The following is a 24,237-nucleotide window of genomic DNA, read 5'->3' on the forward strand; positions in this document are numbered from 1 at the left end:
TAGTAATATTACTAGAAAAAAATTGACAAATTCTGAACTTGAAGATTACTATTCAAATTCACCCCACATTCGGTCAATATTCCCAATTTTGTGCATTCTGTTACTTTAGAGCATTTGAACATTTCAAATGATCAGTCCAGAAGATTCATGGTTTATGTTTTTATTATTGATTAATTTCTTTTATTTATTTATTTATTTAAGGTTGTGCCTGTCCCTTAACCATCAATCGTCTATTATTTGGCCCAATAGATGGAACTCCATGGAATCACTAATCAAACAAAACATTAGTCTGTGTGTTTGTTTCATGATGAGTAAATATGTCTAGTGCACAAGTCTAGTAATAAGTTCTTAGCAACCGAATTATACATATCACAGAATTCTTGAATTCCCTTTTCTGGATTTATCACTGAAGTACAAATGATTCTGGTGCGCATTTGCAAAAAATATTGCCTGAGGGCATTCAGACAGCGGAATCTGGACGTTGCTCACACTGTTTAAAAATTTAAGCCAGAATTTTGTCCAAATTTGAACCTCTCAGCTGAAATCTGAATACAAATAATTAAAACACGGGTCAGCATTGTAAAAATCTCGGCCCATATTTTTCAAAAATCTATTAGGTTACCAGCAGCACATGTAATCAGCTGGCATATAGCCAATGCTTGCCAGCGATCTGCCTCTGTGAAAAGTATAAAAAAAAATGAAAAACACTATAGCACTAGGAATACAAACCATAGTGCCCTAGTCACTATTTAGATTTAGGGCTCTCCTATCCACCTAAAAAATATTTCAAAAAGTTTAGATGGTGAGGGCACTAGTGATAAAAAGGAATGGGGTGAAGAGTCAGCGCTACGTAGCCACAGAGAAATATAGTTTAGAACGGCTGCACACCTTAAAAGGGGAGTTCCCCTAATCCCCTTATATAAGTAACATAAAACACGAAAACAGAAATGAAAAGGGTGCGCCTAACTTACATAAAAATAATATTATGCATAAATAAAATAATAATAAAATAATAGTCCAAAGTCCTACAATAAGTCCGAAGTGGTAAGTTCCACAAAGTATGGAGGATGCTTGAGGATGATGTCAGTCTTTACGCCTATGCACTTGTAGTTCGGTGATGATATGTGAAGATAAAAGCAGGAAAACAAAAATCCCAATGGTACAGTATGTCAGCAAGGTGAAAGGGGATAAAATAGTGATAATGAAAATTACTCACAATTTTCAGAGCTAAAATCCAGCTCTGATATTATATGCGTGAAGTGGAATGATCCCCACTCAAGGATATATAGGGTGACGCTGGTCAGCAAGTAGTGCAGGTGAAAAGTCCAGCGATGATCCGGCTCGGCCGATAATAAGAGAAAATAAAATATAGTGCTCTCTGTATGGCAGATAAAAATGCTAGAAGAAAATAAAAATATACTCACAGTATATAGAGCAGGCTGAACTGCTCGGTGTAAGCGTATGGGTGGTATAATCCCCACCTATGGATTCTTTGCGCTATTGCGTGGGTTTATAAATTATAAGTAAGGTCAGGTTAAAAAAGGTAAAAAAAAAAAAAAAAAAAAGGATATTTAAAGGAATATGGCAAACAAGATATTTTGGTGCCAAAAATTCCTTTATTACAAATATAAAATATAAAATATAAAATGTATAATATCTAGACGCGTTTCGCCTAAAGAGGCTTCTTCAAGTAGATAATAGAAAACATAACCTGACATACATGAACTTATATAGGGTACAATAGTATTAGTAAAATTTGAATATCCCGCCAAAATGGCGTCATTACCATAATTAGCATAAAACATAAAATATAATAAAAGTGTTTTTTAAACACAATAGGATAAAATATTATAAGAGGCCAATCTTATGGGACCAGAAAGAACAGGAAAAGAGGCTTTAATCCTGTAAAAAATGATATATTAAGAACGAATTCGGCCCCATCCTATCAATAAAACAACTACCAGCCATAGCCCCCAGCTGCTGGGCAGTGGCAAACCTTGTAGATTGTATGCTCATATGGGGAAGGACCTATTCACCTACTGTTTCCATACATCAAACATGTTTTGTATAATTCATTGCTTGTCTTGTTTTACCTATTGTGTACAGTGTTGTGGAGCATGTTGCCTCTTTTAAATAATTGCAATTATATGGATTTTTAATATTTAGCTTCAGATTATATTAATCAAGTCCCAGATTTTCAGCATCCAGTTCCAGATATCTCCTGGTCAGTTGCCACTTCTAAGGGTGTGTTATAGTTAAAGAGTTATTCCAAGCACCATGACCACTAAAGCGATTTGAAGTGCTCGGGTGCCTGTAGTGCTTCATATACACATTTAATCCCTTTGTCATTGGGGAGTCATTAGTCAGACCCCCATCATGTAAAGGCTAATATACCATATGGCCAATATTTAAGAGCCAAAAGAAACTGCTCTAATCAGGATGATTTTGAGAAGGAAGCCAAAAACCTAAGATTAAGATTCAAAAACTTAGGCTATCCTAATAGGATTCTAAAAAAAGCGTATCAGAGAACTAAGGCTGTGGACAGATCAGAAAGTCTGCATAGACCCCCTAGGAATACTTCTACCAGCCCGGGTACAACAAGGTTTATTGGTACTTATGACAAAAATTGGGACCAGGCACTTCAGGTTTTGAATAGAAATTGGCCTGTACTCCAATATGATACTAGTCTCAAAAATACCATTTCCATTCAACCATCTATGACGTGTCGAAGAGCCAAGAACCTGGCGGACCATTTAGTACACAGCCATTTTAAACCAGTACAAGCTACATGGCTACAAACTAAGGGTCTATTCAAATGTGGTCACTGTAAGGCCTGTGAGTTCATTCTACCATCTAAGACGGTGCATAACAAAAACACATTGAAAGACGTGGTAATTGACACCTTCATTAACTGTAGTTCTACTAATGTAATATACCTCATGACATGTATTTGTGGGCTACAGTACATTGGAAAGACATACCAACAACTACGCAGACAGATTCTTCAACATGTCAATTCCATCATGAACCCACATTTAGATACTCCTATTGCGAGACATGTAAGACTCAACCATGCCTCTCAAACCAATGTACTCAAATTCCAGGTGATTCAAAAAGTTTTTCAAAATCATAGGAAGGGTGACATCAATGTCGCCCTACTTAAAGCCGAGTCCAGATGGATTTATTCCTTCCAAACACTATACCCCAAAGGACTCAATGAGGAATTTAACTTCACTCCGTTTATTCACACTTAGAGGAAGTTAGGTTCAGAATTCCAGTCAGAGTTATCTCTAGAAGGACCTAAGTGGCCACATTGGCAAATTTATAAATCAAGTGGGTATACTCTACACTTACTTGCGTATGATTCTTGCCAAACATTCATAATGTGTCTGAGTTCATATAATTATGCGTTTCCCTTTAAATACAGAATATATATATATTCTTACTATATGGATTTTAAGGCCAATACCCTAAGGATTTAAGTGTCTCGATTACATTGGCACTATATAAATCAGGAGGAACACTAACATATAATTTGTAACTTATCTAAATATCACTCTATTTCATAACAAGCAAGAATTTATTTTGATGTGTAACAGTATCAATTCGGATACACATTGTACTGTGCGCTGCCAAAAGTATCTCTGCAGCTCGAGCTGAATATTTATCAGACTATTCTAACAATGATTTGTGACACTTTTTTTTATCATATAATTGATTGTCCCTTCCGTGCAGACACTCGTTCTGACCCACAAAGGGTTAATCACGGACGAGACCCAAGCTCCCTCCCTCTGCATTGGCAATTATCCTTGGCCAATCACAGCAGAGGGCGGGATATTTAAAACATGACTTTACTTACAACCGGTTCCCTTGATAAGCCGCAAGTCGGCGAAACGCGCATCGGGAAGAACTGAGGGGAGGGTAGCCTTGACAGCCGGGGAGGACGCTCCTACCTTTGATTTAAAAGTTTATTTATTCTCACCCTCCTAGAGACTATTGACCGTTTTGATTTTAGACAGGATAGAATCTCTCGGTAACAGGGCATGATTTCTACGCTAAGGATAGATTGCTGTAGCATAGTTTCAAGCTGCTAATTATTCCGATAGTGCTAAGATTTACTAACTTTGGGAAAATTGAGGGAACGTTGGGGGTCTCTTTGGATTACAGATTATTCCTTATTAACCCCTTCCCTCTTGTGCTCTATTACTATGCCACTATTTCAGTGTGATAAGCTACACTATCCTAGTTAATCTACTACCTGGTTACATATGTATGAGACTTTTGTCCTTATTTGAGTGTTAATCATTTTTTCATTTTTGATACATTATTATATAATTTTTTTTTAACTATCTATTATTAAAAGTTACATTTTAACTCAGGGACTGCTGCTATTGATACCAGGAATCTGCAGGTGTACTGTTACTACTGTGAGTGCACTTTTTCAGTTCCACTGGTATTCTCTCTCTCTTTTGAAACTTTATTCAGTAGGGGTTACCTCCCAGCTTACTTCAGCAGTCTGACACACTCTCCCTATTTTTGCTTTTTTCTATAAACATTAGTCAGAAGAGCTTTGGAACAGGAGACAAGAGGTCCGGGCTTGTTAATGTGAATTCTGTGCATATTGGAATCTGACGTCAACAGGAAAAGCATGCTGGAAACAGACATCCAATGGCGGCCCCCTCTCAATGCAGCCTATATCCTCCCACCAGCCCGTCCTCTCCTTCACCTCCAGTGAAGGGGGTGACATCAGAGGAGGAGGATCGGGCTAAGGGAAGTTTTAGCTTTAGTTTTTACTATGTTTGAGGGGAGGACCAGGAGCCACAGTGGCAAGAGACAGCCAATAGGCAAGCAACATTTACCCTAAATTCCTGTGGTCTATCAGTTTAGCTTTTTCCTCGATCTATTTATACCTCTTTTCCATCTCTGTACCCCTTAAGCATGTCTTTGTTACATTTCTTCACACATTATGTATGTCTCTTTTGCATCTTCTCATCCCATTAATGTCTCTTTTTCCATCTCCTCACCACCATTTATGCCCTATTCCCTAATTATATTTAGGGATCCCAACTCCAAAATAAAGCACATAAAGTATTAACTGGATATTCTGTGCCTAAAACAACATTTATATTTGACAACTGCATATGTATACATGTATGTATGTGCATATTTAGTCTCTGCTTGTAATATATTGTATTTGGATCTGTGAGTATGGTGAGTGTAAACAGCTGTGTAAATGCATGCAGGGTTAAAGATAATGTTAGAAGTGATTAGGGTAAAGGTGGGTTTAGGTTAGAGAAGGATTAGAGTTATATTACATAATGTTAAGAAGATTAACAGCCGCATAGAGTATAAAGGCTGTTTAGAGTTTAGGGCTAGAGTTTGTTAAAATTTAGTATTTAAATACTTAACTCTTTAACTCTTTAAGAGGAGTTAAACATAAGACTAAGGTAAAGGGTTTATTTTTGGATTTAGGCTTTGAGTGCTGGAGTTTGAAGGCTTACAGTGAGGGGAAAAAGTATTTGATCCCCTGCTGATTTTGAACATTTGCCCACTGACAAAGAAATAATCAGTCTATAATTGTAATGGAAGGTGTATTTTAACCCCTTAAGGACACATGACATGTGTGACATGTCATGATTCCCTTTTATTCCAGAAATTTGGTCCTTAAGGGGTTAACAGTGAGAGACAGAATAACCAAAATAAAAAAAATCCAGAAAAACGCATGTCAAAAAAGTTATAAATTGATTTGCAATATGACGTCACTCCGGCTCCCGGCATCACTAACTCGTACTTATATAAGTTGCTGGGCTTCATAAACAAACTTGTTTAACTCCTAAATGGCAAAGATTTGTACAGTGAGACTGTAGGGGCATGATACATCAAAATTGCTTCATTAAATTAAATTTGTTTTTGTGCTTAGTGTGGCCCTTTAAATAATCCTAGTGCTCAAATTATTATTAGTTTGAGAATATTTAAAATAAGGTTATTCAAGGAAAATTATTTAGGGTAATTTGGATATAGAAATTAAGAGAGATCTCACCAAATTTTTGCCATTTGTGATGTTTTTATGAAATACTTATTTTCAAACTATTTCCTAAAAGTGAATAAACAGACCTGCAGGTTTGCTTCCTGACTCCTTCCAAGGATATCCCAGAGATCTTTCCTAATTAATGGTGGTGGGAATGAAGGTAGGGAAGTCTGTTGAAAAAAGTACTTCTACAAAAGCAGGACTCCTACATTCAACGTATTACTCCCTTTGCTGCAGCCATTGTTAGTGTGACAGGGTTGGGAGGTGGGTGTTACAGGACAGGGTGTGAGTGTAGCATGGTGAGGGGGTAAGTGTGACAGTGTATGGGGGTGAGTGTGACAGGGTAAATGTGGCATGGTGAGGGGGATGAGTGTGATAGAATTAGGGAGTGAGTGTGACAGTGTGAGGCAGGTCCAGGCCACGGGCCGAGGCCGGCTAGATCCGGCAGGTCCATGCAGAGCCTGCGCTATCGCCGCCACCGCTGTGTTCCATGAAGGGCCGGTGGGGAGATCAAAGATCTCCCTCACCGGCCCACATGCAGTCAAACGCGGCCGTCGGCATGGGAGAGAGGGAGGGAGACAGCCAGCCAGGAGAGGAACCCGGAGGAGCTCTAACTTGCAGCTCCATCCGTTTTCTCTCACGAGATTCGGACCGTTGCCGTGGCAACGGTCCAGGTCTCGCGAGAGTGAACTCTAGCCCCACAGGCTAGAGTTCACTTACCACGAGGACCACCTGGGATGGATGTCAGCAGCACGACTCCCCTTTCTAGGCTACAGGTATATAAAAAAAAGAATACATCACTATTGGCATTTACCTGCCTCCCCCAACACACAATCCTTACAAACACACACACATCACCCTCACACAGGTCCTAACACACACACACACATCACCCTTACACACACATCACCCTCACACAGCATCCTAACACACACACACACACACACACACACAGCACCCTAACACACACACATCAGATATCCTATACACACTCTGGGTCCTTCAAACACCCACTAGATCCCCTACACACAGACGCTACACCACCTACACACATACACTACATTTCTGACATACACACTCTGAATCCCCTATGCACACACTAGATTCCATGTAAGCAAACACATAGAGTCTCCATAAATGGGATACTGTGAGTATCCCAATTATGCAAACCCCCGAGACAAGTTTCAAGCAAACACAACGCAAGCATGTTATTAAATTTGCTTGCGCTGTGCAGAACAAATACAGGGCCCTTTTCTCATGCCCTGGAAGAGCATTGAACCAACATGCTCACTTTGAGATGGGGCATGCTTGTCATTGGGGGGAGGAAGAGAAGGGGGGGAGTAAAAAGAACAGGGCGATAAGAAGAACAAGGGGGAGTAAGAAGAACAGGGGGGTAAGAAGAACGGGAGGTAAGAAGAACAGGGGGGAGTAAGAAGAACAAGGGGGGTAAGAAGAACAGGGGGGAGTAAGAAGAACAAGGGGGTAAGAAGAACAGGGGGAGTAAGAATAACAAGGGTGGAGTAAGAAAAACGGGGGGAGTAAGAAGAACGGGGGGGGTAAGAAGAACAAGGGGGGAGTAAGAAGAACAAGTGGGGGAGTAAGAAGAACGGGGGGAAGTAAGAACACAGGGAGGAGGGGGTAAGAAGAACACAGAGAGGGGGGAGAGTAAGAAGAACACAAGGAGGGTAAGAGAGTAAGGGTGAGGAGAAGGGGAGAACAGGGGGGGGACTGAGAAGAACACAGGGAGGGGGAGGTGAGGAGGACACAGGGAGGAGAGGGGGTAAGAAGAACACAGGGAGGGGGGTGAGGAGAAGGGGAGATGAGGAGAACACGGGGGGAGGTGAGAAGAACACAGGGAGGGGGAGGTGAAAAGAACACAGGTGGGGGAGTGAGAACACATGGAGGGGGGGAGTGGGAAGAACAGAGGGGGAGTAAGAAGAACACAGAGAGGAGGGGGAGAGTAAGGGTGAGGAGAAGGGGAGATGAGGAGAATGCAGGGGGGGACTGAGAAGAACACAAGGAGGGTGGGTGGTGAGGAGAACAGAGGGAGGGGGGAGGTGAGGAGGACACAAGGAAGAGGGGGAGTAAGAAGAACACAGTCAGGGGGTGAGGAGAAGGGGAGTTGAGGAGAACACATGGAGGGGGGAGGTGAGAAGAACACAGGGAGGGGGAGGTGAGAAGAACACAGGTAGGGGTCGAGTGAGAAGAACACAGGGAAGGTGGAGGGGGGGATGAGAAGAGCACAGGGAGCGTGGGTGAGTGTGAGAAGAGACCGCTAGGGGAGGGTGGGGGAGAGGAGAGACCACTAAGGGGCAGGGGAGATCTCTAAGGGACAGCTCTATTTGACAGGGGGCAAGACAGGGAGCTCTTTCACACTACGCGCACACACACACACAATGCATCCTTACACACACAGAAACACAACATGCTTCCCTTACACACAGAGAAACACACAATGCATCCATTACACACACACAATGCAACCCTTACACACAAAGACATCCTTTGCACACATACACAGAAACACACAATGCAAACCCTTATACACACATGCAAACACACACACTGCTTTTCTTACATACACACAGAAACACAATGCATCTCTTATACACACTCAATGCACACACATACAGACACACACCTTGTATCCATTATGCATACAAACACAGATTCACACAATGCAAACTCATGGGTGGGTGGAAGATATAAGTGGACTTATGAGTGGGCCTTATGGGCATACTCACCGTCAGGCCCTGGGGCCCAGATCTTGAGCTGTGTAAGGGGCCTCCAAAAAATGGAGCTGCTTCCAAATCTCCCAGAACATTGAATTTCGTGACCACAGAGCCTCCAGAGAATCTGTTCTACACCAGACCAGTGGAGCCAAACTGCAGCCCATCATCATCCTCATCTGGTTGTAAGTAGGCAATCTAGTATATTATTAGTGACACTAATCTATAATTTACCTCACATTAAAGCGACACTATAGTCCCCAGAACCACTTCAGCTTAATGAAGTGGTTCTGGTGTCTATAGCTGGTCCCTGCAGGCTTTTAAATGTAAACACACTGTGTGCAGCACTGGCGTTAGTTTATATGGCAAATCATATGGGTGGGGCATCCCACCGGCTCTGATCCTGGGCAGGTGGACCAGTCTACTGGTGACCCACAGGAGGGGAGTGCACTGATCTCTCCTCCTGCCCAGACCCGTCTCTACCGCAGTGCAAGTGCCCTCTGCCCCTATTTTACATTTAGTGATTGAGAGCACAGGCTCAGAGTTTCGCAGCCTGCCCTCTGACAACATTGAAAGTCAGAGCCGTGAAGGAGCGGGTATGGCAAAGAGTTACTGATTAGCATAACTGTGGCAAACCGTAAGCTGCTAGCATTCAGTCATTTCGTTTCACGAACAGCGACTATCCTGGCCGTTCGTGAAACGAATATGGCCCCCCCTGGTAGACCACACATTAAGAGACGTGTGGCGCTCGTTAACCGATTGCAACAATGTTGCAATCGGTAATTAAGTGTAATCCTAGGTGGCCGTCGTTCGGCTACCGACCACGCGGCGGTCGGCCATCTGGGATTCTTTGTTCCCCAGCGGTGTTTTGTCGTCGAGCGCGTGGAACTAAAAACGGCTGCTCGACGACACGAACACCGCTACACTTCCAGGCCGTTCGGGAACTCCGGTATTCTCATATTATGTCTCCCCCTTGTATTCGGTACGTTTGGAACAAATGTAATAAATGAATGTATTTCATGCGGCGTTCGGTCAGTTTAGCTGGGATCTGAGCAGTATTCACACGAAATGTACCCACAGACCCCAGCTATCTACCGAACACCGGTTCGTGCAAATGAGACAAATATTGTTAAAGTTACATAGTACATAGACAGTTAATGCTGTTGGAGCAATTCTTCAACGGTCTGTCTCCAGAGACCCAAGAATGGGTACGAGACAGAAAACCTCTCAACCTGCCCGAGGCAGCCCGGTTGGCAGGCCAGCATTTTGATGCAAGGAGGCACCATGGACCCACCATCAAAAACTACCCTCGACCCACAGGGGCACCCAGTACCCTACCGCCCACAGCGCACACAGCCCCTCCTTTTCGTCCGTCCCCAGGGAATCTACCACCACCCTCCAGGTATAACGGACGTGCCAACATCCAGTGCCACTCCTGCAAACAGTGGGGGCATATGGCCCGCGAGTGCACTCAAAACCGGGGTGCACTCAAAACCGGGGTGCAACCATATACCGACTACCCACGGCCAAAGTACATTTGGATTGGGGTGTGGGAGAGGGGACCATCGAAGTGGGCCTTATGCAAAATTTACCGGCAGATGTCGTGCTGGGAAATGACTCGGGCCAGATGACCTCTGCTTTTGTACCACAGGCCCCATACCCAGAAGCTCATCCAGTGACCACACGGCAACAGGCTCGCACCACGGTTCCACCACCACACTCTGATGCTCAGGTAAGAGACCATGATCACCACACGACACGTATGTCCTGGGATACCCCAACGAAATTTGAGGACGAGGTAAAACTAGACCCCACACTACAGGTTTACCGGGACAGGGTACACACTGACCAGGCTGGGTTAGAGGGGGAGCAGTACACGTGGGAGAAGGGGCTACTATACCGTATCGCTGAAAGAGGAGTGGCGGGGTCGGTCACTGTGACCACTAAACAGCTAGTGGTTCCCCAGAAGTATAGGCAAGAACTGCTCAGGATTGCACACGACATTCCCGTCTGGGCACTTAGGGATGACCCGTACTCGGTACAGGTTAACCAACGCATTCTTCTGGCCAGGGATCTCTAAAGATGTAAGGCAGTATTGCACCTCCTGTGACATTTGCCAGCAGGTGGGCAAGCGAGGTGACCGCCACAAGGCCAAGTTATGTCCCCTCCCTATTATTGAAGAACCTTTCAGTAGAGTGGCCGTAGATATAGTGGGACCCTTACCCAAACCCTCGGGGAAAAGATATATCCTAACTGTAGTGGACTATGCCACCCGATACCCCGAGGCTATAGCCCTCTCTAATATTCATGCCGAAACTGTGGCTGAGGCTTTAATGAAAATATTTTCCCGGGTGGGATTTCCCCAAGAAATAATCTCCGATAGGGGCACCCAATTCACCGCCGAGGTCACCCAACAACTGTGGAAGATATGTGGCATTAAGCCAATAGTAAATTCTGCATACCACCCTCAGTCCAATGGCTTATGCGAAAGGTTTAATGGTACGTTGAAGCAGATGCTCTGTACGTTTGGAGAAGCGCATAAAGACTGGGAGCGGTTCTTACCCCACCTGCTCTTTGCATATAGAGAGGTACCCCAAGAATCGACAGGGTTCTCCCCCTTCAAATTGCTGTTCAGGAGAAGGGTGAGAGGGCCACGAGACCTAATTAGAGAGCATTGGGAGGGAGAGAGTAGCCCAGATGGAACCCCTATTGTATCCTACGTACTGGAGTTTAGGGACCGTCTGGAGGCGCTGACTCAGGCTGTGCGCACCAACCTCCAGGCGGCCCAACAACGCCAGCGCCGCTGGTACGATAGGGGAGCCAGAGACCGCAGCTTTCAAGGGGGACAGAAGGTTTTGATTTTGAAACCGGTCCGCACAGACAAGCTGCAGGCCATCTGGCAAGGCCCATACCAGGTGGTAGAACGGAGATGTGATACCACCTACGTGATTGGCCCCTGCTCAGGGGTAGGGAAGAGACGCATGCTCCACGTGAATATGCTCAAACCCTACCACAAGAGGATAGAGGACGTGGCGGCGATATGCGCCTCCGCCTCTGAGGATCAGGAGAATCTGCCCCTACCTGATCTATTGGAACAGGAAGAACAGACAGAGCCCTCCCGGGGGGTTCAGCTGGGGGAGCGGCTAAGCCCTCAGGAGCGTGCCCAGGTAAAGGCGCTGATTGTAGCTAAAGGGGCTACCTTCTCTAATTTACCTGGGTACACTCCGCTGGCCACTCACCCGGAGTTGAAACTCCGGGACAGCTACCCATGCGACAGACTCCATATCATGTCCCTGAATCAGTCAGGACCCATATGAAGACTGAGCTGGACGAAATGTTGCAGCTAGGGATTATCGAACCGTCCGATAGCCCCTGGGCATCGCCGGTACCTAAGAAGGACGGCACGACACGGTTCTGTGTGGACTACCGGAGGCTAAATGACAAAACAGTGTCTGATGCCTACCCGATGCCCCAGATAGACGAGCTGCTGGATAAGATGGCCTGTGGCCAGTATCTCACGACCATAGATTTGTGTAAGGGATACTGGAAAATTCCACTAGCCATCCCCAAGTCGGCCTTTGTCACCCCGTTTGGCCTGTAACAATTTCGGGTCATGCCATTCGGGATGAAAAACGCCCCGGGAACCTTTCAGCGGATGGTAGATCGGCTACTGGACGGTTTCCAAGGTTATGCATGTGCGTATTTAGACGACATTGCCATATTTAGCCAGACCTGGGAGGAACACCTACAACATATAGGGGCCATCCTAGATCGTATTGGAGAGGCAGGGTTAACCCTGAAACCCAGCAAGTGTCATTTAGGGATGGCAGAGGTGCAGTACTTGGGCCACCGGGTGGGGTGTGGGCAACAGAAACCCGAGCCAGCCAAGATTGAAGCCGTAGCAAAATGGCCCACCCCGAGGACCAAAACCCAAGTGCTAACATTTCTAGGTACTGCAGGGTATTATAGAAAATTCGTGCCCAATTACAGTGCCCTGGCCAAACCCCTGACTGACTTGACCCACAAGAACCTTCCTTGACAGGTTGTCTGGGCCCCAGAGTGTGAACAGGCATTACAACAAATAAAGACTGCTTTAACTAATGCTCCTGTACTTGCCGCTCCTGATCCAACTAAAAGATTTCTTGTCCACACAGACGCTTCAATGTTTGGATTGGGAGCAGTGCTGAGCCAAGTGGGAGCAGATGGCAGAGAACATCCCGTAGCTTACTTGAGCCGAAAGTTGTTGCCCCGTGAAGTAAGCTACGCCGCCATTGAAAAAGAATGCCTGACCGTGGTGTGGGCCCTCAAAAAGTTACAGCCGTATTTGTATGGACAACCTTTTTCCCTACTCACAGATCACAACCCGTTGGTGTGGCTGAACTGTGTGGCCGGGGACAATGCCAGGCTGCTGCGCTGGAGTTTGGCGCTGCAGCCCTTTGACTTTACTATTCACTACCGGCCAGGAAAGCAAAACGGTAACGCGGACGGGTTATCTATACAGACTGAACTTGAAAAGGGATCTGTGGGTACTCCTCCGGACATCCCCAAGCCGATCCGTTGGGATCAGACTGTGTATGCCGGCTTGGTTCTGGGGGAGCATTGTGGCAAACCTAGCCACTTCTGTAATATTGGACTTTACTTGCCATAAAGGTTGTCTGTATGATCTGCTGTGTAACTATGTGTTTTATGCTGTATATACTGTGTCCCTGGTAATTCGTATGCGAACAGCCGTAAGCTGCTAGCATTCAGTCATTTTGTTTCACAAACAGCGACTATCCTGGCCGTTCGTGAAACGAATATGGCCCCCCCTGGTAGACCACACATTAAGAGACGTGTGGCGCTCGTTAACCGATTGCAACAATGTTGCAATCGGTAATTAAGTGTAATCCTAGGTGGCCGTCGTTCGGCTACCGACCACATGTCTGTCGGCCATCTTGGATTCTTTGTTCCCCAGCGGTGTTTTGTCGTCGAACGCGTGGAACTAAAAACGGCTGCTCGACGACACGAACACCGCTACACTTCCAGGCCGTTCGGGAACTCCGGTATTCTCATATTATGTCTCCTCCTTGTATTCGGTACGTTTGGAACAAATTTAATAAATGAATGTATTTCATGCGGCGTTCGGTCAGTTTAGCTGGGTTCTGAGCGGTATTCACACAAAATGTACCCACAGACCCCAGCTATCTACCGAACACCGGTTCGTGCAAATTAGACGAATATTGTTAAAGTTACATATTTTAAGGTGAACAGTCTATTTCAGTGGGAGTATCCCTCTCGTGCAGCAGTGCCTGATGGGAGAAATGTATCAACGGTTAAGTCCCCCATGTAGTCCCTTACTGTATCACCCCTGCTTTGTCAGTAAGGAAACCCCTTGCATGGGGACGGCATAAAAACTGGAAGTTCTGAATAAAGCTGCTAGTTGACTCCCAGACTGTGTTTCGTCCGGCTATTGGGAGGATTGGGGATATTGCCTTACTTTTCAGCGCTGACTGTGGATTTACCTGTTATACCAGCAGAGATCGTGGATTTTAATATTGCACTCCGCTACAATAACATCAATGTAGCGAAAGCCACTTCGCCACTGTGGTTTGGAGGGGGCTGCTTGCCCGCCTCTTACCCTGTGACTACGGTCCCTGGGCGATTTGGCCCTTTATGCACGGTATTTGGGCATACTGTGGGTTATTGGGCTGCCCCAGGATTATAGGCCCTCTCATCAGCCCATACGAAACTTAAACCCCATGGCGTTTGAACTGTGTTTGTGGCATCTAAACGCTGTTTGGATATGTTGAGCGCTCAGATCCAAGCCATCTGGGGATGGGTTGAATGTGGGGGTTCTGTTTAGTATAACAGGAGTTATGTATTTTTATGTCTTTTGGTGGTTGCTGGTAACATGTGCTTAATGGAGGCTGTGTTTGTCCCTGGATATAATTAAATCAGCTTCTCCATTGTCTCCAGGATAGAGGATTCTGGGAGACTAGTTGAGCTGGAAAAACCATGCTTCCAGAAGGTCAAATGCACATTTGTACTAACTTTTGAACCCCTGGTCCAATTCGTATGATTTTTGAGTATGTTGTTCCCCTGAATGGATTGATTGTGAATATGTATTTTTATGTGAATGTGATGTATATTTTGGGAGTTATGAATGTTGTGTAAAAACTGTATTTTCCCTACCTTTGATAATTGTATTTTCCTGTGTGTACAGATAATTAGTTTACAGGTAGAGGGGAGGGCTATGTGTGGGATGTAACTATTGTGTGATTGGTTAATGTACGTTACTGTGTGTGTCCCTCCCCTTCATGGGAGCACCTAATAAAAAGGGCTGCAAGCTAGCAGCCAGGGAGTTCTATTTTTACCCTCAACTTGAGTCCTGTCTCTTATTGGGGGAATCTGCTACAAGGGATTGCTATGCTAGGCATATTCCCTTGCTATAATCACTGAGCTCTTGTAAGAGCTTGTTCCTGCTTCGTTCTGAAGGGAGATAGCTGCAGCCTGCAGTGCTTATGGTGTCTGGTGGAGTGCTTGGAGTCCTCTGGAAGCGCTAGGAGCATCTTTCAACGGAGGTACCCAGTCGGGGTGCCAGTTGATCCGTTACATTGGTGGCAGCGGTGGGATGGCGTCCTAGTGCGAGGAGAAGCAGCTCAGAGACACCGGTAACGTGTGGAGTTGTGCAGCGTCCCTATCTTCAGCAACATAATGGAACCAGCAGTGGCTACAGCAAGCATGGCGTATAGCTACTCCGTACTAGAGTTTGGCACGATGGTAGGGTTGCGCCTGAAGTTTTACGGACCCAATCCAGAGGAGAAATACGTGCGGTTCGTGTGGGACATGGTGACCCGGAACCTACAACACAGGGCGTTGAGGGAAGGCCAGTGGGCACGTTGGGAGAAACTCCAGCCACAGGTAGAGTGGGACGAGGAAGAAACCGAGGTGGCCGGTGGAGATGGGACCGAGGTCTCTCTACCGGCCCTACAGGGATGCTGGGCACCCGGCCCAGATCCCCAGCGGCAGTATGTTTTACAGGGAGGGGAGACAGTCGGTCTCACTCCCCAGTGGCAGAATGTGTTTTTGGAGGAAGAGACAACCGGTCTCCCTCCCCAACAGCAACCAGAGGTACCCGAGGTAGAGGACCTCATAGACTGGTCCTGGGAGGACCCCCTGCAGGCAGGTGGAGATGGGACCGAGATCTCTCCACCGGCCCTACAGGGATGCTGGGCAAACGGCCCAGATCCCCAACTAGAGCTGGAGTTACAGAAAGTGGAGAGCATCGACCTCCCCCCCCCAGCAGCAGCCGGAGTACCAGGGGGAGGTAAGTGATATTTCTCCTCCCCAGTCAACTCCTTTGTTCCCTGACCCCCCAGCAGAAGAGCTGGCAACTGGGCAGAGCGCCGCTGGCCTCTGTCCTCCCTTGTTTCCTTCCCCTGAGCCTGACTTTCTACAGGCTGCCTCAGCGGAAGAGCTGGCAACTGGGCAGAGCGCCGCTGGCCTCTGTCCTTCCTTTTTTCCTTACCCTGAGACTACCCCAGCTCTGACCCCGGAGCAGAGCACATCGGGCATCTGGCCCCCAAGTACTCACAGCCATTTGCCCAGCAAGGCCGAGGGTGCCACAGTTTCACCCCACAACTTGGGACCTACAGGCCAGTATGACTTATTGTTGGGGGGCTATTCTGTGAATTCTTTATTGTGGGGGGGCTACACTGCTAAATTTGTTTTGTGGGTTAGACCCTCTGTGAACTATGTACCGTGGGTGGGCCATTCTGTGAATTCTTTATTGTGGGGGGGCTACACTGCTAAATTTGTTTTGTGGGTGGGCTACTCTGCTAATTTTGTTTTATGGGTGGGCTGCCCGACTAATCTAGGTACTGACCGGCAGAAGGTCAGGTACCTGGTTAGTCTACCCCCGAATGGGAAGATATGTAGCGAAAGCCACTTCGCCACTGTGGTTTGGAGGGGGCTGCTTGCCCGCCTCTTACCCTGTGACTACGGTCCCTGGGCGATTTGGCCCTTTATGCACGGTATTTGGGCATACTGTGGGTTATTGGGCTGCCCCAGGATTATAGGCCCTCTCATCAGCCCATACGAAACTTAAACCCCATGGCGTTTGAACTGTGTTTGTGGCATCTAAACGCTGTTTGGATATGTTGAGCGCTCAGATCCAAGCCATCTGGGGATGGGTTGAATGTGGGGGTTCTGTTTAGTATAACAGGAGTTATGTATTTTTATGTCTTTTGGTGGTTGCTGGTAACATGTGCTTAATGGAGGCTGTGTTTGTCCCTGGATATAATTAAATCAGCTTCTCCATTGTCTCCAGGATAGAGGATTCTGGGAGACTAGTTGAGCTGGAAAAACCATGCTTCCAGAAGGTCAAATGCACATTTGTACTAACTTTTGAACCCCTGGTCCAATTCGTATGATTTTTGAGTATGTTGTTCCCCTGAATGGATTGATTGTGAATATGTATTTTTATGTGAATGTGATGTATATTTTGGGAGTTATGAATGTTGTGTAAAAACTGTATTTTCCCTACCTTTGATAATTGTATTTTCCTGTGTGTACAGATAATTAGTTTACAGGTAGAGGGGAGGGCTATGTGTGGGATGTAACTATTGTGTGATTGGTTAATGTACGTTACTGTGTGTGTCCCTCCCCTTCATGGGAGCACCTAATAAAAAGGGCTGCAAGCTAGCAGCCAGGGAGTTCTATTTTTACCCTCAACTTGAGTCCTGTCTCTTATTGGGGGAATCTGCTACAAGGGATTGCTATGCTAGGCATATTCCCTTGCTATAATCACTGAGCTCTTGTAAGAGCTTGTTCCTGCTTCGTTCTGAAGGGAGATAGCTGCAGCCTGCAGTGCTTATGGTGTCTGGTGGAGTGCTTGGAGTCCTCTGGAAGCGCTAGGAGCATCTTTCAACGGAGGTACCCAGTCGGGGTGCCAGTTGATCCGTTACAATCAATATCTGTTATAAAACCAGGAAAAGGTGGGTATGACCACAGCAGCCTTCCGGGTTTCTGAGTTTTCATGACATCACAACATATTTCAGGCATACGTCATTCTGTCAGTTCTAACCTGTGATGTCAGTGATTTCTGCACATTTTTATTTGCGGGTCAACTGAGGTCAAACTAAGGCTTCTTTGGGGTAGAATTCGAGGTGTGTGTCTGTCCCCTTCTATTGCTAGGGTCGTGTTCGCGTGTGGGGTGGGTTGCCCAAGGATTGTCTGTCCTGGGTTAGCTGGTCCTGTATTCGTCCCCGTTTATGTGTTTCAGTTGGGATGGTTGTGTGTATACATAGCGGGCCTTAGTGGGGTGTATGTCTTTGAGTGAATATTGTGAAGTCTGCGTGTGTCCACATGTGTTTACTTGCGCGTGAACAAATGGTTGTCGCTCTTCGAGCCAGTTCAGCCTTTACGGTCGTCTAGTGGGTTGGGGTTGACTCCTTACCGAGGGAGTCGCGAGGGGGGGGGGAGAAAGTATAGTCTCCCTAAAGCTTATGTTGTCCTATGTGTTAGATTAAGTCTTGTCTGATGGTGTAGCGTGAGTTACTCTCGTGTGAGGTATAAACATCGACAATATCTTAAAACAACCCAAAACAAAGGGCAATGCAATAACATGCTAAAGCTGTGAGAGCTTGCTAGCTGCGGCTTTTGCAGGTTAGGTCAGTTCACTCCGGATCCCTCTGTTCCTGGGGACGAATGGGGTCATTTCTCGGGGTCCCAGGCGTGAGTTGTATTGGGAGATTCTTGTTCTGTTATTCCGGTGTGGATCCCCAGTGCGCTCAAGAACTGGCCTGCCTCTTGTAGTGAGCAAAGATTGTGTGTGGTGCCGTTTTTGATTACAGTCAGAGTCCATTCATATTCCAGTTTAGCTTCGCGTAGATGGCTAGTTACCTGGGCAAGGGATCTGCGCCATAACAGCGTGTTTCGTGTTAAGTCCTGGTAGAAAGAGATGTGGGATGACTCAAATGCAAGTGGTGTTTTTCCCCTAACCGCTGTGAGGATCCTGATTTTGTCCGCCACTGAGTGGCACCTGATAATGACGTCTTGTGGAGCTGTGGCTGCGGCTTGTCTTGCTTTTCTGATCCTAAAGAAGCCATCTAGTGTAAATTTTTTGGCTTGGGCGTGCGGTAGGAGCGTGGCCATGAGGCGCCTGAGGTAATGGGGTAGTTCTGTGGAGTCAACGCTATCTGGTATCCCCCTTAACTTTAAGTTGGTACGTCTATTGCGGTCCTCTGTAAGGTCCATTCTCATGGTGAGGTTGGACTGGGGTGTTTGCATTGTTATTACTTGTTCTTTTAGCACCGTTACCTTTTGTGTCAGGTCTAGGATGTCCTCTTCGTTGGCTTGAGTGCGTGCTGTTACTGCCTGCATTTCAGTCTTTAACAGGTCCATATCTGCTGCGTGCATTTGTCTCATTTCTTTAAACAGGTCGGCTATATCTTGTTTAGTGGCCGGTGTGAGGTTGTTCCCATTAGGCTGTTGCTCCCTCGTTTGTGGAGCTGCTGTTTGGTCCTGTTCAGCTCCGGATTGTTCTCCCTCATCCCTTGGAAGGTATGTGTGTGGTCCGGAATGGCCACCATATTGGGCGCCATCTGGCGTTGCAACAAGTCTCCTATATCCTGCATGGTCCTGCCTGCATTCTTTGTGGGATTTGCGGCCCATGCTGTACTCTTCAGGTGCAGCTGTAGTTGTCTGCAGGTAGGCGTCCTGGTGTGCACTCAGGGCCGCGAGTTCCTGCGCTAGCCTCGTGGTCTGATAGGCGGTGTAGGCCCCGGTTTTCCGACGGGTCCGTCTTACTGCTTGTGGGAACAGGAAAGGCATCTGCTTGTTGTTTGCCCTTTGGGGTTGCCCCGGGGGCCGGTAATTGCTTTTGTAAGTGCCTTAATGCCTTATTATGGTGTCTTTTTTCCGTCGTTTGTACGGAGCTCAGAGGTGATGCATCCGTTCCTGTCTGGCGCTCGGCTCCGCCCCCCCAAATCTTTATTATTCTTACTGAAACAATTTCCATCAAATTTAATTGTCCATTGTGTAGTTCTAAAGTGGTGACCAAGTGGTTAAGGTGATGGACTGCATGAGCAGTCCTGGCATCATACATTCTATACCTTTACCTGGCATCATACATTCTATACCTTTGCAGCATATATATTATTTTATATGCAGCATATACATCGTATGCAGTAAATTTTTTATATATAAATGTGGCATATACATTCTGTACATATATTCTATATACATGTAGCACATACATTCTACACTGCTCAAAAAAAATAAAGGGAACACAAAAATAACACATCCTAGATCTGAATGAATTAAATATTCTTCTGAAATACTTTGTTCTTTACATAGTTGAATGTTCTGACAACAAAATCACACAAAAATTAAAAAAATTGAAATCAAATTTTTCAACACATGGAGGTCTGGATTTGGAGTCACACTCAAAATTAAAGTGGAAAAACACACTACAGGCTGATCCAACTTTGATGTAATGTCCTTAAAACAAGTCAAAATGAGGCTCAGTAGTGTGTGTGGCCTCCACGTGCCTGTATGACCTCCCTACAACGCCTGTGCATGATCCTGGTGGCGGATGGTCTCCTGAGGGATCTCCTCCCAGACCTGGACTAAAGCATCTGCCAACTCCGGGACAGTCTGTGGTGCAACGTGACATTGGTGGATGGAACGAGACATGATGTCCCAGATGTGCTCAATTGGATTCAGGTCTGGGGAACGGGCGGGCCAGTCCATAGCATTAATGCCTTCGTCTTGCAGGAACTGCTAACACACTCCAGCCACATGAGGTCTAGCATTTTCTTGCATTAGGAGGAACCCACGGCCAACCGCACCAGCATATGGTCTCACAAGGGGTCTAAGGATCTCATCTTGGTACCTAATGGCAGTCAGGCTACCTCTGGCGAGCACATGAAGGGCTGTGCGGCCCCCCAAAGAAATGCCACCCCACACTATTACTGACCCACTGCCAAACCGGTCATGCTGGAGGATGTTCCAGGCAGCAGAACGTTCTCCACGGCGTCTCCAGACTCTGTCATGTCTGTCACATGTGCTCAGTGTGAACCTGCTTTCATCTGTGAAGAACACCGGGCACCAGTGGTGAATTTGCCAATCTTGGTGTTTTCTGGCAAATGCCAAATGTCCTGCACGGTGTTGGGCTGTAAGCACAACCCCCACCTGTGGACGTTGGGCCCTCATACCACCCTCATGGAGTCTGTTTCTGACCGTTTGAGCAGACACATGCACATTTGTGGCCTGCTGGAGGTCATTTTGCAGGGCTCTGGCAGTGCTCCTCCTGTTCCTCCTTGCACAAAGGCAGAGGTAGCAGTCCTGCTGCTGGGTTGTTGCCCTCCTACGGCATCCTCCATGTCTCTTGATGTACTGGCCTGTCTACTGGTAGCACCTCCATGCTCTGGACACTACACTGACAGACACAGCAAACTTTCTTGCCACAGCTCGCATTGATGTGCCATCCTGGATGAGCTGCACTACCCGAGCCACTTGTGTGGGTTGTAGACTCCGTCTCATGCTACCACTAGAGTGAAAGCACCGCCAGCATTCAAAAGGGACCAAAACATCAGCCAGGAAGCATAGGAACTGAGAAGTGGTCTGTGGTCACCACCTGCAGAACCACTCCTTTATTGGGGGTGTCTTGCTAATTGCCTATAATTCCCACCTGTTGTCTATCCCATTTGCACAACAGCATGTGAAATTGATTGTCACTCAGTGTTGCTTCCTAAGTAGACAGTTTGATTTCACAGAAGTGTGATTGACTTGGAGTTACATTGTGTTGTTTAAGTGTTCCCTTTGTTTTTTGAGCAGTGTATATCCATATAGCAAATACATTCTATATACAAATATATGACTGCTATATTTAAGGATTCCAAATTAGGTATTAGGAATGGAGCTGTGCTTAGTAGATTGCTCCCTATTTTGTTATGCTGCATTTATTTAGGGCATATATGCTGCATGTAAATCAAGGTTTGACTAATTTGCTTGGAATCTAGGAGTCAGCTAAAAAAGCGAGGAGACAGTTTTTTTTTTTTTTTTCATAAACATCAAACTATATTTTGTTATTTGTAGATAGAGTGTCTGCTTTGAATTGGTTCGATCCATACTTGGTCTGATAGGTGACATTGTCTTCCCATCAAAATGACTGTAACAATATTTTGACCATGCTAATAAATAGTTGTCCACGATCTCAGCACGCTCCGGTTTTCGCTGCTTGATAGGCGGCTATCATATTCATTACTCCTTTTGACAGAACGCCATGTTGGAGAAGCTGAGCCTGGCGCTCGCGGCTTTCCTCAAGTTCTTTCCAATGGCTGTCTTCGAAATTGTTCTTGGAGGATCTGCTAATATTCCGAGAGGGCGTTAACTTTAATGACTCTGTTTGCTTTTTGCGTTCTGTCACTTTCTCTTCTAGTTTCCTCTGCAGTTCTAAGACACGATCATCGTTTGCAATGATAGCTTTACTGAGCTGAGATTTTGTTTTCTTCTCTTCATTCTTCAATATAGAAGCTTTTCCCATGGCGGCTCTGTGAAATGAGATCTGCTCCAGAGTGTCCAGGAGATACTGTTGCTTTGCCTGCTTTTCATTGAGGATCTGGTCCCGTTTATCTTCCTCTGCCTTGCTCTGTGTATCCTTCGCTATTGCTAAGCGCTCGTACAGCTCCACCAGAGACATCTCACAGTTCAATCTATGTCCAGCAGTTTCTGTTAAGTCCACAAACTTATGAGTAATGATTGGTATAGATTCAATAGCTCGTATCTCACGAATCAACTCAAATTTCTTCTTTAGTTCCTCTTCTGCTTCCTCCAAAGCTTGACTTAGAAGCTCCCGGCTCTCCTCTTTCACTTCTTGCACTATTTGTTGTTTGTATTTCTGAAGCTTGACTCGGGCCTGCTTGGTATTTTTGTGTCCTTCAGCCACCTGTTCCACGAGGTCTCTCATGCCCTTCTCTTCTTGGAGACGCTTCTCTGCGTACTGACGCATCAGTTGTGCAGTCTCTTCTTTTTTCATTAGAGCCTTCTTCTTGTTTTCCTGGATAAGATTCTGGCGAGCCAAGACGGCTTCCTCGCGGCTAAGTTTGCCCTCGAGACGCCTGCACTCTATCTCTGCCAGCTGTTGTTCGAGGTCTCTCTCCCGTTGTTGCCTCTGCCATTCTAAAAACTCACTCTGGTCTCGTGCTCCGTCCACTAGTTTTTCGACTCTACGTAGCCCTTCTTCCACTTGGCGCTGGTAGAGGGCTCCTTCTCTTAAAATGGCTGTGGCATTTAATCTAACAGGCACATTATCACCCTTATACGCTGGAGCCTGGAGGGCCTTGGTCTTATTAAATGCCAGTTTATTTTCCTCTCCTTGCATTATTTCAGATAGAATCCGTTTTGTTTTCTGAGATTTCTCTGCTTTGGCACAGTTGAAGTGCGCCATATTTGCCTCCATCAAGATCTCCTCTGCTTTCTGACGGTTCTTGTTCTTCTTTGTTTGTAGAATTTCATGTTCCTTTGGAGGTTTGTAGGTACTGTCGGGCACTGGATGATGTGGCTGTTGGGTCGGTATCCGTTGTGGTGCGAGTACAGGCCTTGGCTTAGGTTTTGTTAAGTTAAACGGCTTTGTCTCTGTTATTTTTGAAATTTTTACTGGACTGGGTTCATTCCTGGTTTTATCTTCCAAGCTACTTATTAAACTCTGGATGTCTGGTTGCCGCTTTAACAATGGGTTTATCCAGTTTTCCTTGACATAGTTTAAATCATATATCTGACTCCATTCATCTTTTATCCAAGTGTTCAGATTCAGCTCATTAAAGAAAAACCTAAGAAACTTGCACATTTTGTGGATATCTTAAGACTTGAGAATTTTAGCAAATCTTTCAATACCGTATTCATCCATCTTGAATGTAGCTATATAACCTATGACAGTATACAAACAGCGCTCCGACAGAGGTAAATGCAGCCCATCTCTCGCATAGAATCCTCCAGCAACTATGTCCAGAATTTTGTTATATTGTATATTTCCTGATAGAGTCTCCACAACAAATCTTTCTTCAGCATCATTCAAATTCTGTCCATATGTATGTCCCTGGCCCCCGAGTGCTGCGGTGCAACGTGGGGGGGTACTGAGGCTGGGCTCAGCCATCTTCTTTAGGCGATGAGGTATGGAGGTCAGCACGTGAGTTTCCTGATGTGGGCGAGCCGCTCGTTAGTTGATGGCATGTGCGAGTAGGGAGGGCAGCCGATGGGCTCTGTCGCTTTGTTGGCAGCCTAGATTGCCTTTGATGCCGCTAATGAGTCGTTCCAGTCAACATTGTTTCCCAGGCCCAGCCTCCGGGGTACCAGGTGAGTGGTGGTGTTGTGGGCTCCGTTCGCCGACGCTGTCCTCCATCTCCTGCCCCAGCTTATTCTCCGTGTAGTCGGAAGGCATGGTCCCATGCGGGCTTATACAGTGAGGGTGATGACGCTTTCGCCTGAAGGCATGCGAGG

The 24,237-nt window shown here is 46.1% G+C and overlaps 1 pseudogene; it reads right to left on the reverse strand.

Annotated features, from left to right (window-relative positions):
* Positions 1-21,953: 21,953 nt before the first annotated feature.
* LOC134578493 (cilia- and flagella-associated protein 99-like) lies at positions 21,954-23,893 on the reverse strand (annotated as a pseudogene).
* Between the last annotated feature and the right edge of the window lie 344 nt (positions 23,894-24,237).

Source organism: Pelobates fuscus, chromosome 12 (genome assembly GCF_036172605.1).
Source record: "Pelobates fuscus isolate aPelFus1 chromosome 12, aPelFus1.pri, whole genome shotgun sequence".
Taxonomy (NCBI): Eukaryota; Metazoa; Chordata; class Amphibia; order Anura; family Pelobatidae; genus Pelobates; species Pelobates fuscus.